The sequence below is a fragment of the Myotis myotis genome, unplaced genomic scaffold (genome assembly GCF_014108235.1).
Source record: "Myotis myotis isolate mMyoMyo1 unplaced genomic scaffold, mMyoMyo1.p scaffold_m19_p_1, whole genome shotgun sequence".
NCBI lineage: Eukaryota > Metazoa > Chordata > Mammalia > Chiroptera > Vespertilionidae > Myotis > Myotis myotis.
In genome coordinates this window covers 4,024,681-4,040,758 of record NW_023416313.1, presented here as the reverse complement: position 1 = coordinate 4,040,758, position 16,078 = coordinate 4,024,681, and the positions used below count along the sequence as shown (strand labels likewise).

Below are 16,078 nucleotides of genomic sequence, written 5' to 3'. Positions count from 1 at the left end.
GAGGACCCTTTTTGTCTGGAAGAGCTGGGCAGGGGTGGGGGTAGGAGTGGAGGGTGCAGCAGGTAGAAGAACTGTGATCCTAACAGCTTGGTTCTCTTCAAAAGTTCCTACATGAGCTACGCGCCTTCCTCACTCTCTTTATTCCAAGTCCACTCCAGTCACTTAGCCACTCATGTTCGTGACCTACTCACTGATTCTCTGTTACAAACCAGACACCACAGTCAGCTCTGGAATCACACTCAGCTGCAAGATGAGGCGTTCATGGTGAGCTAAAGGTTTTAAACATGTGATTCTGTTAGGGCCCGGGAAGCTGTGGGAGGAACCTGAACCATGCACAGGAGACCAGCCTGGGGTGGGTCGGGGCAGGAATGACAGCCCACCTGTCAGGATTCAAGATGTAGTGCCGCCTCCACTGCCTCTCCCGCCTGCCTCCACGTGAGGGCCTCCCGTCCCTGGAGGCCTGCCTGCTCTTTGGTTGCGCAGACCGCTGGCTGTAGTGCTCAGTGAAAAACAGCAGAGAGCAGCATGCGACCAGGCTGGGCAGAGGCTGAGGCCGGCCCGTAAGCCAGCATGGCCAGCACAGCAGGCTTCCCAGCCCCTGCCAGTGGGAGTCCTGTTTCCCCTGGCCTCACCTCAGAGAAGCCCTGCATCTGTTAAAATGGCCAGTGGACCAAGGAGTACAGTGTCCCTGCCGCTGGCCTCCGCTGTCACCCCTGCTGGCCCAGCAGGGGCGCCATCTCTTCACCTCCTTCCAGAGTCTGAGGAATCTCTCCACCGTGGGCGTGTTTAAGATGAAGGGACAGGCGCTGCCCACAGGGCTGACCCAAGGGCTCACGCCCGTCTCCTTTCACAGCACATTTGGTAAAAGCACCTGCCATGATCCTCAATGGGCATTATTCTAGCCTGAGTTTGGGATGGCAGGGGCTTGGCTGACGGGCACAGTGTCCTGGCTTCTCCCCTCTCAGTCCGTCAAAGCTCCCCTGTTCCCAGCTTCTCGGCAGCAAAAGAAGTAAATTGGGAAGATTTGTTCCAAAGAGGCGCCCATGGGATAGTAACTTCTCATTCTCTGCGGCTCCCACGCCCCCCCCCTCCCCCCCACCAGCAGCTCAGAAAAGCGAGCCTTTCCCTGCCGGTGGCCCAGGAAAGGGCGAGCTAAAGGGACTGTGTTTGCTCACATCACCGGGTTTTTTGCAGTGTTTCTCAATGTGCGGTCCAAGACCACCTGCACCAGAACCTCATAAAAATACAGATTTTTATACATGGCCGCGTCCGCTAGAACTAAACACATCATGTCCTGCTGCTCGTCAACCCCACTCCTATGTATGAACGAGAGAACAGGAGCTGAACAGAACCTGGACACAAAAGAGCAGTCCCCTCTACACCAGGGGCAGGGAGCCTTTTTTCTGCCAAGGGCCACTTGGGTAGTTATAACATCATTCACGGGCCATGCCACATTATCCACTTAAAAACTAGCCTGCTGTCATTTTGAATTGAAGGGCAGAGAAGGAGCTTCACAGACAAGAAAAAGCTAAAAGAGTTCATCACCACCAAACCAGTGTTACATGAAATGTTGAAGGGCATTCTTTAAGAAGAGGAAGAAAAAAGAGATAAAGAATATGAACAATAAAATGGCAATAAATACATATCTACCAACAATTGAATCTAAAAATCAAAGTAAATGAACAAGGAATCTAATGAATAAAATAAACAGATGAATAAAATAGAACCAGAGGCATGGAAACATGGAACAGACTGATGGATCTCAGAGGGAAGGGGGGCGAGGGAGGGCAGGGAGAGATTAACCAAAGAGCTTATATACCTACTAGAGGCCCGGGGCGGGGGGGCGGGGGGGGGCATCCCTCAGCCCCGGCCTGCACCCTCTCACAGTCTGGGAGCCCTCAGGGCTGGGAGGCAATGCCCCATCACACTTCTGCTGCTGCCACTGCCAGCAGCGCAAGCCTCAGCCAGCCTTGGTTACCTGTGCCTCGGGCAGCCCTGGGCGGCTGGGCAGCCGCCATCCGAGGTTTGCCTGCACCTCGGGCTGGCCCGGGGAAGCTAGGCAGCTGAGAGGACTGGGCACCACCATCTTGTGGCTGTGGGTGCCGCCATCTTTGAGGGTATGGCAGTCAATTAGCATATTCTCTCCTTATTGGCTGTGGGCGCCGCAATCTTTGCAACAGCATGAGGGTCAATTAGCATACTCCCTCTTTATTAGATAGGACTAGAGGCCTGGTGCATGAAATTCATGCACAGGGGTGGGCGTAGAGGGATCCCTCACCCCGGCCTGCACCCTCTCCAATCCGGAACCTCTGGGGGATGTCCAACTGCCTCTCGCAATCCAGGACCTCTGGCTCCTAACTGCTCACCTACCTGCCTGCCCGATCGCCCCTAACTGCTCTCCGACTGGCCTGATCACCCCTAACTGCTCCCCTGCTGGCCTGATCACCCCTAACTGCATCTGCCTTGCCCCACACCCAGGACCCAGGATTCCCTCCTCTGGTCGGTCACAGGCATCCAGGACCCAGGCCAGCTTTGCCCGGGCCGGCTGCAGAGGACTGTGGGCAGGTGGCTTTGCTGAGGCCACAGCCACAGATGCCCAGGACCACGAGGTGGGCAGCTTGTCCCTTTCCTGGGCCACAGCCCCAGCCGCTGGCACCTGGGACCACAGGGCAGGCAGCTTGTCCCTCTCCAGGGCCACAGCCTGGCTGGTCCCCATTCCTCTCTTGCAAGCTCATTTGTGCCTGGATGGTCCCCATTTTTCTCTCATGAGCTCATTTATGCCTGACTGGTTCCCATTCCTCTTTCCCCAGTGTTGAGTGAGCCATTATGGCGTGAAGGCATGAGGATGTGATGACCATTTGCATATTAGCTCTTATATAGTATATGCATCACCTATGACACAGACAATAGGGTGATGAAAGCCTGGGTGGGGCGGGCACTGGGTGGAGAGGGGCTATGGGGGGAGAAAAGGACATCTTTAATACTCTCATCAATAAAGATTTTTTTAAAATATCAGCCTGCTGTATTTGGTCAAACATTTAATTAACTCACCCCTAATGCGTTGGCAGGGCCAGACCACAGGATTAAGGCCCTAGAACGGGACATTCCCAACCCCGCTTTATCTGAAGTTTACGAACAGATTACGCTAACCTGTGTGACAGAATAATGTCACCTGGCCTGGGGGTAGGAGTTCTGGCTTGAAAAGGGGCCTTTGGGGTGTTGGAACTGTTCTATATCCTGGTGTATTGGGATGATGCTCTAACCAACTGAGCTACCCGGCCAGGGCCAGGCTGTCCTATGTGTTCATCTGAATGGTTGCTACACAGGTATGTACACACGTGAAAAAATGCTTATATACAGATATATATCTGTATATAAGCATTTTTTCATATATATATATACCTATATATATATATATACCTACACATTAATATACCATATGGTAGGCATACCATATATGCACGGATATATACATATGCATTGAGTTCTATATTTATTAACTTTCTTTTGCTTAAGTTTTTTGTTTTGTTTTGTTTTGTTTTGTTTTGTTTTGTTTTTGAAAGGAGAGCCGCCTGGTTATAACACCTGGGGCACATCACTTTTTATTTTTTTATTCTTTCTTTCTTTTAGAGAGAGAGAGAGTGGAAGAGAGAGGGAAAGACAGAGAGAAATATCGATGTGAGAGAAATACATTGATTGGTTGCCTCCTGCACATACCCAGACCAGGGCCCGGGGCAGGAGCCTGCAACCAAGGTACATGCCCTTGACTGGAATCCAACCCGCAACCCTTCAGTCAGAAGGTGATGCTCTATCCACTGAGCCAAACCAGCGAGGGCTATATTTATTAATTCCCCTACGTTTCACACACACACACACACACACACACACACACACACACACACACTTCCCAGCTTCATGTCAGAGTCTCTGAGCTGGGGCCTGAAGTCTGCACGGTGCTCCCCTGATGGTGATGGTGCGCACTGACGGCCACGTGCCAGGCTGTGTACACTGGGAGCGGTGCTTTTGTCATCTCCCAATCTCACCTCTGCAGTCACACCGGACCCCACCGCCCACCTGGGTAGAAGTACCACAAGGCTTTCATACGTCCGTCACTAGGGAACAAGATTGGTGTGAGATTTCTCACCATTAAGCTGTCACACCTAAGACAGAAGCCGCGCTCTCATGGAAGCACAGGCACCTCTTCCTTGCTTGTCTTTAAAAACTGAACAGGAAAACCAACTGTTTGCATCCTTTTAAGTCTTCGTGGAGAAAGACATATTTCTGTTCTTTATTTTTCATACATTCTGTTTTATTTTTTTCCATCACCATTCCTCCCCTCGAGGCCCCCTTCCACCTCCATCCACCCCCTGCCCCCCACAATCACCCCGCTGTTGTCCAGGTCCATGAGTTCTCTCTCTTTTTTCTTTTTTGCTCAATCCCTCCACCTCCCCCAACGCTACCCTGCCACCCGAGCGTGTTCCAAACTTACAGTCAGTCTGTAGGTGGTTTTTTACTCTGTGCCCCACTTCTCCATGTGCTCCCTGACCCCCACCACACTCAGCGTAATTAACAAAAGGAAGAGGCAGGTGACATTCGTCGAGTGTCGGGAATGCACAGGGCTGCTGTGCTTGTGTGACCGCATTGGATCCTGAAAACAGATCAGTAAGCAGAACCGAGGCTGGGAAGGACTCGGCAGCTCCCCAAACATCCACAGCCTATAGGTGGGGTCGTGACCCCAGTGTGCCCAGGGCACTAAAGAGCTGCTGACGGCTCGTTTTTGTTTAATTTACAGCCACAGAACTCATCGTTGGCATTCAAAGCTGCAGCAAACATCCCCTTAACGATCAGCCTTTACCCAACAAGCGGATTAGTTTATTTAAGCTTCCTCCTAATATTTACTCAGTGTCCATCTGCACTTAGGATTATTATTTGAGAAAAACTGTTATAAAAGGGGTAATTAGAATAAATGTACATTTTTAAGATGCCGGAAGTTTTGCCAAACTGTCCGAAAGCATCCTGTTAATCTGCATTCCTCTTAAAGGACTACACCTTGCCAAGGCTGGGTGTCATGACTCGAAAACCAATTCTGCCAGCAGGACACCCCAATTCAATCTGCGTGAGTGAGGGGATCATTTGAGTGTATTTATTCTTTTGTTTAAAGTATATATATTTTTTTGCTTTCAGAGAGGAAAGCAGAGGGAGAAAGAGAGATCAAAACATCAATGATGCATTGATCAGCTGCCTCCTGCATGCCCCCTACCAGGGACCTAGCCCGCAACCCAGCCATGTGCCCTTGACTAGAATCAAATCTGGGACCCTTCAGTCCATACGCCAGTGATGGCAAACCTTTTGAGCTCGGCGTGTCAGCATTTTGAAAAACCCTAACTTAACTCTGGTGCCGTGTCACATATAGAAATTTTTTGATATTTGCAACCATAGTAAAACAAAGACTTATATTTTTGATATTTATTTTATATATTTAAATGCCATTTAACAAAGAAAAATCAACCAAAAAAATGAGTTCGCGTGTCACCTCTGACACGCGTGTCATAGGTTCGCCATCACTGACCTAGGCCAACGCCCTATCCACTGAGCCAAACAGGCTAGGGCAGTGTATTTATTATTTTCACTTCTTCTTGTATGAATTTCTTAGTCTTTGGTATGCGGTGGGAGCCCTTGATCTACATCTCAGCAAGCTGACACTTCCTCACTTTGGTTTAAGTATGTTTCACTGGTTTTTCTTAGTCTTCTCATTTTGGGTTTAGGCAACTACAGGAGGCAATCAATCAATGTGCCTCTCCCACCTTGATGCTTCTCTCTCTCTCTCTCTCTCTCTCTCTCTCTCTCTCTCTCTCTCTCTCCTGAGTTTGTCTATCATGCCCTGACCAGGTAGCTTCTTTCCTCTCTAAAAATCAATTTAAAAATCAATTTTAAAAATATATATCCTTGGGTGAGGATTTAAAAAAAAAAAGAGTTTGTCTGCCAAGGTAGTTACACCGGTGTTTATACAATCATTTGTTAAATTGTATATATATATGATATAAAGATTATGTATCAGGTTATATATAGATTATGTATAATACATCTGTAAATATATTTTTGTAAAATATGATATATTTATATCTATATATATAAAAGCCAAAGTAACCATCACAACCGAATGGATGACCAAACAGGCTGTGTGGGGCAACCAGTCTGTCAGGGGGGTTAGTGAGGGCCGACCAAATGACCAAGCAGCAGGTTGTGTGGGGCAGCCAGGCTGGCGGGGGCGGGGGCAGTTGGGAGCAACCAGGTCAGCAGGGGGGCAGTTAGGGGCAATCATGCAGGCAGGCAGGTGAGCAGTTAGGAGCCAGTGGTCCTGGATTGTGAGAGGGATGTCCAACTGCCAGTTTAGGCCTGATCCTGGAGATCAGATTGGAGAGGGTGCAGGCTGGGCTGAGGGCCCCCCACCCCACCCCCTGCACAAATTTCATGCACCGGGCCTCTAGTAAGTATATAATATTGTGCAATATATCCTTATAATATATAATCTCTATTATAAAAACCCCGTGGCCATGATGCTGTCACACCATAACGACCAAACGCCAAAGCCACCTGCTGAGCATCATATGATTTCTTCATGGGAACAAGTAAATGTTGCTCTGTTCACCTGTCATCTTCCAACGAAGGTCAATTTAAGTGCTCCTGAGAAGGAAAGGTTCGGGCAGGAAACTGTTCTTATCTCCATCCATAACTGTCTTCAAGGTGGGCGGGGTCTTGACACTAGGTCCCACAGTACGCCAGGTCTGGGTCTTGCGCAATTTCGCGAGGTGGGCCTCTAGTAAATATATAAATATATATTTGTGTAAATGGAATAGTTATATAATATATCACACAAGTATATATTTATATTATATATTTACATATTTTATTGCTATTTTAAAACCTACAATATGTTTCACAATTTAACATTTTTTAAAGCGTGAGGCCATGTGAGTGAGTCTGGAAATGAAGGTGCGGGGACAGCGAGCAGAAGGAACCTCATGCCCTCAGGGCGGAGCCCAGAGTGAGCCCTGCGGGGACGCAGTTCTAGGCGGACGGACGCCTGAACTGGCAGTCGCCGGGAACCCCGAATCACTGGATGTGTTACACTCTGAAATCTTTGAAACTGTTGAGAGCTGACTTCAATGCCTACTTTTGATTTGAAAAAAGAAAGGAATTGTTTTACCTGTAACTAATTTGCAGAGTCGACGTTTTGGCGCTGTCTGTCCTGTGCACAGGCCCGCTCCACGGCCACGCCTCCTTCCATCCCCTGGGGAAGCTGGCGGGCCTCGCCTTTCCTGCTGAATGGGGGTTTCATGGCTGTCTTCCTGTGGTGAAGGATCTCTTTCTTTTAAAGCAGGATCCCGACTGACGCTGCTCTTTTCTGGGAAGGTGCCTGGTTTTGGATACGCCCCAAGTCTCAGTAAACTGCCACACTCGTTCTGAAAGAGGTATTGTTATTTCTTAGGCTTCCTCGGTTCGCAGTGTGACATCTGGAAACCATGCATCTGGAAACCATGCGGCACCTGGAGCTTCCTCCTTCCCAGGGACCATCACTCTGACTTCCGTCTTCTGGATGCAAGATACTCACAAAGCTTTAACCTTGAGCGTCAGGTAAATCCTGGACTGTCGGCACCTGCCTCGGGCAGGTCCCCTTACCTCTCTGAGCCTCCATGTCCTTCCAGAGCCTGGGTCTGCCATCGAGTCTTCCTCGCCGGGTCACTGTGAAGATGAAACAACGCCTGCCTGTAGCAGCGCCCTCTCCCAGCTCAATCCATGTTAGAGAGAGCGTGAGTATCACTAGAGTTCAACAGGGACTTAAAACGACAGGCAGGGGCACCAGGCTGTTCATACCAGATGGGAGATGGGAACAGGCACCTATTGGCATGTGACACATGTCCGCTCACCTCCGGGGATTGTGCTGGGTGCATTTTCTTCTCACCACCCCCACCCCCAGGCTGAGGGAGGCACAATGGCCATCCCAACACCCCATCCTCACCTGAAGGGAAGTGGGCCTCAAGCCCAGTCCATCCTGCAAAGCCCGTGCCCATCTCTGCTGGTCTGTCCTGGGGCAGGATGGGTCATGCATTCATTCATTCAGCCCAGCAGCTCTCAACCCTGGCCGCAGGCTAGGACCACCCGAGGATCTCCCACGATGCATCGCTGCCTGCGCTCTGCCTCACACCAAATGCACCCGCCTCTCCAAGGGTGGCTCTGGCACCCGGATCTTTTCAAGGCTCCCCACGTGACTGCTCTGACCAGGCTGAAGAGCCGCTGGTGGCCCCGGTGTGGCGCCTGCAGCATTGACACATCAGACAGTAATCTCGGAAACCTGGCCTCACCTCCCGCTTTGTCATTAAGTACCTCGTCGTCACTGCCTGTGATGATTAGTTGTATGTGTCAGCTGGGCTGGGCCACGGGGCCTAGATATTTGGTCCAATGTTATTCTGGATGTTTTGGTGACGGTGTTTTGGAGATGAGATCAACATTTAAATCTGAGGACTTTGAGGAATGCAGATGACCCTCCCTAGTGTGGGTGGGCCTCATCCGATCAGTTGATGGCCCAGATAGAGAAACGACTGACTAACTTTCCCTGATCTGGAAGGGATTTCTCAGCAGCCTTTGGACTCAGAGCCACTCTGCCCTGAGTCTTAGGCCTGCTGGCCCGCCCTGCAGATTTTGGACTTGTAATCTCCATGTATTGCATGAGCCAATTCCTTAAAATAAATTTCTTTTTATACACACACGCATCCTGTTCGTTCTGGTTTTCTGGAGAACCCTGACTCATACAGGGCCACAAGCAAAACTGGCCTCTTGTTGAACGTGGCCATACATAAACATCCAACTCACATTCTTCTATGGACAGCCACGCCTGGAGAGGGAGGGGCTAGAAGCACGGGGTTCCCGGTCCAGGGCAGATTGCTACATGGCACTTGGTCTCACTGACATAGAAGCGCAGAGATGGAAAAACCATCTCCTGCAGTTATTCCATAACCAGGGACAGGACTCAGTGGGATGAATACCGTGGCTCCTGCCTAGGGCGATTCGGCATCCCAGGCGACAGTTGGCAACTATGGAGGCATGTGTGGTCTGGTCAGGGCACAATAGACCAACTCAGGAGGCCTTGCCGCTGGCATCTAGCGGGTAGTGGCCAGGGATGCTCTAAACACCCTCTGAACTAAAGCACAGGCCAGCCCCTGTATCAGATACACCCGCCGAACGTGTAGCAGGTGCCAAGGTTGAGAAAGCCTGGGTTTGGATGGGGAAACACTTGCTAAGGAAATTAACTTAGGGAGGAGCGAGGAGCCTAAAAAGGCAGCAGGAGTCTGATAGACGGACTGGAAGAACAGGCTGGAGGAAAACATTGCCGAGAAGGCCAGGGAGCTCCGGGAAGTTCTTAAGAATCCAGCCGGTGGAACGTCACGGTGCCACGTGTGGCTTGAACTGCGCTCCTCCCACGGGGAGTCTGGCTCTCTGAGTCTTAGCGTGAGACCAGAGGTGGTGAGTAGCATCTTGTGTTTTTAATTTGGGGAGCAATCTGTTCAACTCATGGCGGGGTGCTCTGTGCGGAAGCTAGGAGGGCAGAGGTCTGGTCCTCTCTGCTAACGATGGCCTTTGGTACCCTCGGTGGGAATGTGGGTGTGGGGAACTCTGGGGCAAACTCTCCCCAGCGAAGCAGAGTCATTACTTAAGCCCCGATCACTCTGCTTCTGGAGACAGGAGCCAGCGGAACACTCGCTCCCAGGCGCCGAGATGGCAGGGCAGGTATGAGGGCGCTCCTGCAGGGCGGCCGGACTGCGGAGGGTCTGGGTCTCCATCCTGGTGGAACGCTCCCTATGGGTCGCAATAAACAGATGTTTGTGAGGTTAAGTAACGTGGTCAGGGTCATTCTGCTTGTTCAGGCGAGGCCGCAGGCCAGCTTCGGCTCCGCTGAACGCCTACGTCAGCGTGTCGTCCACGAGGCGCCCCCTCCACCCCCGCCCCCTTTATAATGAGAAGAGGGCGAGCGGGAGAGAACCCTTTCCATCACATTGACGAGCCTTCCGTTGCGTGTCCCTTCCTTCTTCCTTCGTAGAGAAGAGCAACAGGACAGGCAGGTGCTACTGGAAAAGGTTAGCGGACGTGGGCCGCGGAGTCAGCTTGACCTTCTAGAATTCTGACCTTAGTGAAGGTCTCACCTGGCCCCCATGATGCGGGCTACCCATAACAAAACTTCTTTTTTTTAAAAAAAAATATATTTTTATTGACTTCAGAGACGAAGGGAGGGGGAAGGAGATAGAAACACCATCGATGAGAGAGAATCATGGATCGGCTGCCTCCTGCACGCCCCCTAGTGGGGATCGAGCCAGTGACCCAGGCACGTGCCCTTGACCAGAATCAAACCCTTTGGTCCGCAGGCTGATGACGCTCTATCCACTGAGCCAAACCGGCCAGGGCAACAAAACTTCTTAAAGAAAAAGAGCAGCTAACCTATGTGAAGCCACTGCCAGGCACGGTCTGAGAACTTCTCATGTCAGTGTTAGTAAACAGCCCTCGGGGCGGCCCTGTGAAGCAGGGAGGGTGTTTAAGTCTCCACGCCCCAAAGGAAGGGTGAACAAGCCAGAGAGGGGAAGTGACTGGCCCAAGGTCACGCAGCTGGCAGCTGGCGTCGGAGCCCAGGCCGTGTGCGTGTGCGTGTGCGTGTCTTTATCCATGGGAGCTATAGGGGGCTTGGCCTGACTCCTGCTCTGCTCCCTGCTAACCACATTGTGGATGACCTTGGCCTCAGTTGTTTTCATTGTGAAAACATGGATAAAGATGGTGTTTCCTCCTGGTGTTGTGAGGTGTAACATCTGCACAGTAATCAAAGTTTCATCATCGATGAATTGCTCACCTGCTCCCTTAGGGATCAATGCTAGGTGCCCAGACGCCCCTGGGGCTCTGTGTTTGGCACATGGTCAGAGTGACCCCAAGGAGGGGCTGTTGGCTGGGGATTTGGGGTGGGAGGTGGGGGTGACTGCATTGAAGAGGAAAGAGGAGGGCTAAGACCCCGGGCTCCGGCAGGGGGACAAAGTGAGCTCAGCCAGCTGACCAGGGGCCTGGAAGACCCAGCCAGGCACCTTCACAGGTAGAGGAAAGGGGAGGATCTGGGGGCTCGAATTGGGGAAGGAAAGACACAGGAGAGACCCCAGGCTTGGAACCAGACAGCTCTGAGTTCAAATCTCACCTCATCTCCGTCCTTGCAGTGTGACCTTGACACAGTCCTCACGCTGCCCTCTCTCAGCCATGGGCTCTCCATGTCCCTGTGGCTGAGGACCCAGTGAGAGGAGCTGGGTTTTACCTCTGTGGTCATTTTTTTTAAAAAAAATAATAAAGCCATATTTTTCTTAACTGACTTTTCTGAGACCAAAGTAGGTTTCTCTAATGAACTGTTAAAAATAAGAATTGGAAGAGAATGACATCAGACGAGAGAGGCGAAGGCACACACGTTATTTCTTTGTTTCTCTGCGCTCGCCTGTCTCCAGCAGACAGCCAGGGCCGGCACGTGATGGGGGAGCCTGCCACGGGCCTAGAAATAGAACCACTGCTCTCTGGGGCAATGGGCACCTCCCCCCCGCCCCACCCCCCCCCTCCAGAGGCAGCCAGTCTTTCAGTTTTAAACATGAACGTTCAAATGTGAGGGGCGGGGTGGGGGAGACGGGGCAGGGGCGGGGGGGGGGGGGGGAGGAAAAGCGGTGACCTGAAGCATTGCGGGAGAGAGGGTGGCCTGGGACGGGCGTCGTTACTGACAGGCGTCAGGCATTCGCCAGGTGGCTGAAGGGGCGCGGAGTGGACGTGCGTGGATTAGTCAGGACCGGCCCCTGGCCGAGGCCCTGGCTCTGCCCCTGTTTGCAGGGTGAGTGTGCGCAGCCAGGGACCTGCAGCCGCGTCTGAGCAGACCCTGGCGTAAGGGTCAAAGGTCGTCTCAACCTGGCGGGCCTCTCCTTCCCGCGCCCTCTGGCACTGCGCCAGCCCATGTTTTGGAAACATGGGTGAAGTGCTCGGCCGGAACTGTCCGTGTCTGGGTCCCCGTGAGAACCTGCCGGGTGCGGTCAGCCTGGCATCACCCACGTTTCCCCGAGCGCCTGCTATGAGGCAGACGCCACGCCGGCTGCTGGGGGTACACCTGAGCGAGGCAGACAGCCCCTGCTCGGGAAGACAGCCGGCACCAGTCCACAGGCAGGAGGCCGTCAGGAGTGGCAGGGACCGGGAAGGACAAACACCAGGCGCGGATGGAAAGGAGGACAGGACAGAGTGTCCTCCAAGCAGCGGGAAGCCACCTAGTGATGGCCCCGCGGGAGAGGAGCCGAGAGCACTGCCCTTGCGGCCGAGCCCGCCTCAGCCATTGCCTGTGGACTTCACGATCTCTTTACATGCTTTCTCAGCACTGTGTGTTCCCTTTAAAAAATTTATCACCAGGCCTCGGAGTTACCGCCCGGGCCTGTCTCCCTGGTTAGACTGTAACCTCTGTGATAAGGGACTGGTTCCTCTTTCTTGTATCGCCCACTCAGCTCACGTTTATGGGGTGCTTCCTGTGTGCCCGGTACCGAGATGAGCCCCTGGACAAAGAGGGGGCACCCGGTACATGCCTTCTTTTTTTTGATTGAGATGTAATTGACATAGAACATTGTATCAGTTGTAGGCATACAACATACATGACTTGATGTATACGTAGGTACTGTGGAAGGACCCCCACGGTGAGTTCAGGTGGCACCGTCACCGCACAGACACAAGGATTGCTTTCTGGTGAGAACTTGCGAGAGAGGCTCCACCACACAAAGTGTGTGCTTAGGAGTCGCCTTCCCAGTATCACAGACGAGGAAGCCCAGCCGCAGATGTAAGGAAACTTGCTCAGGGTCACCCAGTCTGCAAGCAGTGGGCCGAACGTTGCCAGCTCTCCTTTCTCTATCATGAGTTTTATGCTGTAATTTTTTCCTGTATTACAAAAATGTGAACGTGTAAAGGGCCTGGTTAATTGTGAGTGCTGGTTGAACAGCGACAGCTCACATCCATCCACGGCATTGTCCCCGTAGACCAAGCATGTCAAACTCAAAGCCTAACACGGGCCACATAAACAAGGCACGCGGCCCACGGAGTTTGACACGCTTGCTGTCCAGTGGTTCTCAACCTTCTGGCCCTTTAAATACAGTTCCTCATGTGGTGGAACCATAAAATTATTTTCGTTGCTACTTCATCACTGTCATGTTGCTACTGTGATGAATCGTCATGTAAATATCTGATATGCAGGCGACCCCTGTGAAAGGGTCGTTCGACCGCCAAAGGGGTCGTGACCCACAGGTTGAGAACCACTGATGTAGACTGTCTGAGGCAGCCACGCAGCTGAGCCCTCCCGAGGACCCTTGAGTCCCTGTCGCAGCCTGTGAGCTGGGGTTTGCTGCTTTCATTCCCCTGTCACAGGTGTGGATGCCCAAGTGCAGAAAGATGCAATAATGGCTCGGGGCCAAGCAGCCCAGAGCAAAGGGGCTGGGACACCTGCCGCTGACCCAGGGCTGGGCTCCTGCCAGCTCACTGCCCCAGGAGGGCGGGTTGAGCGTGGGCTGAGGGCCAAGGAGGACAGTGCGAGGGAGCGGCCGCAGCGTGGGAAGGAGGCCTTGAGCCGGTCTTGAGCTGAGTCACTGAGAGAGGTGGTGTGTGGTACCTGAGGGCGCAAAGGCCAGGCATCTGGGTGCCACAGCAGAAAAAGCCCAGCCCAGTGGCAAGGATGCTGCTTGGCACGCCACCTCCCTGCTGCCAGGCAGGGGACCTCGGAACTCGCCTCCCAGCAGGGTTCTCCCGGGGGTGGGGCCCAGATAAAAACCAGATGATAACAGGTGGCGCCTGCATGATAAACAGCAGGCAAAAGGGCCTGCGCTGGACACTGAGGGTTTCAGCTTAGGCCTCATTTATAAAACAGGATGCTCTCTCTGGGAGATTTCTGGGTAGGTATGGGCGGTTTCTTGGGAAAGGCAAGGCTCTGGCTGAGTTTTGAGGGAAGAGAATGTCGGAGTCGCAGAACGAGGGAGGAGGAACGCAGTCCCAGTCCAGGGCTGGGGTGGGGGTGGGGTCTCAGGAGGTAGGTGCGGGACAGCAGGGCTGGGGATGGGTGGGCAGACGAGACCCAACATCCAGCTTCCCGTGCAAGACAAACAATCTTCGCTGTTGGCAGTAATGTCACCCAGGATAACAGACTCAGTCAGTTATCACGAGCCCCTAAGAGCAGAACTTCTGCTTTCACAGGGCACAGGACAAAAAGAGGAAATGGAGTAAGACTTTCAGAGGCTCTTAGGCCCCTGGAGAGGATGGAGAGAGGCCTATGGGGTCCCCCAAAGTGCCTGACTCTGCACCCATCTAATTCCATTGTAGCGCTCCACCTGCAGAGAGAAGTTCAGATTTTTCTTCCCAAAAGGAAATGGTGGTTTGGCATGGTGCCAAGGAGGCCTTCCAGAACGATCTTTTTAAAATGTGCCATCTCCCCTTCTCTGCCACCAACCCAGCGTCCTGGCCCCGTTCTCCCATTTTCCCACAGCACCTGTCACGGTCCATCGCCCTGTGTCCCTCATGCATGTGCTTGGTGCTATGGTCTGTCTCCCTCCCTAGAATGTAAGCTCCATGAGGGCGGGAATTTCTGGCTGGGAGTCATCACTCTCCACCCCAGTGCCTAGGACAGTGCCTGGGTGGCAGGCTCAGTCAGTGTGTGTGGAGTGAATGAAGGAACAGGTTCCATGTGGTTACAGCTTTCTGTGTGTCTGTCTCCCTCCTATGACTGTGAGCTCCTTCCAGGAGGGACTTGATCTGTTTCATTTCTGTGTCTCCAGCAACTAACCAGCAGTCTCGCCTGGCTCTTAGTAAGTCCTCAGGAAGCCTTTTTAAATAATCTATAATAGTAAAAGCATAATATGCTAATTAGACCGGACGTCCTTCCAGACAACCTTCCAGACGAAGCCTGGTCTGTAAGGGAAGCCCAGGTCCCAGGTACCAGAGGGAAGCCGGTGCTGGCAGTCAGGGGAAGGAAGGCCTACTCTTGCACGAATTTCATGCATCGGGACTCTAGTAAATGAATAAGAGAATGAGTGGATGGGTGGGTGGATGGATGGATGGATGGATGGATGGATGGATGGAAGGATGGATGGTTGGATGGATGGACAGATGGAGGGGTGGATGGATGGAAGTATGGAAGGATGGATGGATGGGTGGATGGTTGGATGGATGGACAGATGGAGGGGTGGATGGATGGAAGTATGGAAGGATGGATGGATGGATGGATGGATGGATGGATGGATGGATGGAAGGAAGGATGGACAGGTGATTTCTTTTCTAGAGGAGAGTTTGCTTGGCAAAATGCAGCAAACAGGTGTCCATGTGTGGCCTGGCCTGTGGCTGCTCCTCAGGTTGGAAGGTTTAGAGTCCCACAAGCTCATTTGGGGCTGGAGGAGTTGAACAAGGTGGTTGAGTCCAGCTAGCCAGGGCAAAACAGTGAGGTCAGTGGGGGTGTCAGTCTTGACTCTGCCCCACCCTTGCTCTGCCTCTTTGCCCCTCACCAACCTGGAGAGAAAACTCACCTTCCCTGGCCTGCCCTCCTCACGCTGTGGCACAGAGGGCATCCTCTGCTGGCTCCCCTGTCCCCTCCCCAGCAGCTGCTCCTCAGGAAACAGAAGGAAAGAGGCCCAGCGCCCAGAGCACTTGTATTTGCTATTTTGTTTTTCCTCCCTGTCCCCTTGCCCTGACCCAAGCTTTGTCAGACCCAGAAAAGTAACTGCCCACCTTGGAAGGCTAAGGCGCTGTGGGTGTCCCCACTTAGAAGAGTTGTCACAGGGCCACAGAAATGACAGCTGGCTGAGCGAGGGGTCCTGGGAGCAGGTGCTGGGTCAGTGCTTCTGGTAGCAAGGAAGGTCCCCTCAGCATTCCCCGTCCTTGGTGCAGCACGTGAGGCAGGGAAACAGTCTTTGCTGCCTTAGGGCAGAGCATCAGCCTGAACTCTGTACGCACAACCTCAGCTGGGAAGGTGGGCCAGCAGCTGGGGCTCCAAGGTCAAGTGGAT

The 16,078-nt window shown here is 52.6% G+C and overlaps 1 protein-coding gene and 1 long non-coding RNA gene across 7 annotated transcripts in view; one reads left to right on the top strand and one right to left on the bottom strand.

Annotated features, from left to right (window-relative positions):
* Positions 1 to 6,511: 6,511 nt before the first annotated feature.
* LOC118666488 lies at positions 6,512 to 8,391 on the bottom strand. The gene is made up of 3 exons (XR_004970979.1): positions 8,021 to 8,391; positions 7,208 to 7,743; positions 6,512 to 6,817 (listed from the first exon to the last, which is right to left on the bottom strand). It is a non-coding gene; the product is annotated as an uncharacterized LOC118666488 (long non-coding RNA).
* A 561-nt stretch (positions 8,392 to 8,952) lies between these two features.
* SLC2A9 (solute carrier family 2 member 9) overlaps positions 8,953 to 16,078 on the top strand; it is a 64,022-nt gene continuing 56,896 nt past the window's right edge. For 3 of the 6 annotated variants that reach the window (XM_036328915.1, XM_036328896.1, XM_036328906.1), the window contains exon 1: positions 8,953 to 9,522. The gene's annotated coding sequence lies outside the window, so the exon portion shown is untranslated. The remainder of the gene's footprint in view (positions 9,523 to 16,078) is intronic. The other 3 variants (XM_036328865.1, XM_036328857.1, XM_036328849.1) reach the window with 1 other exon arrangement.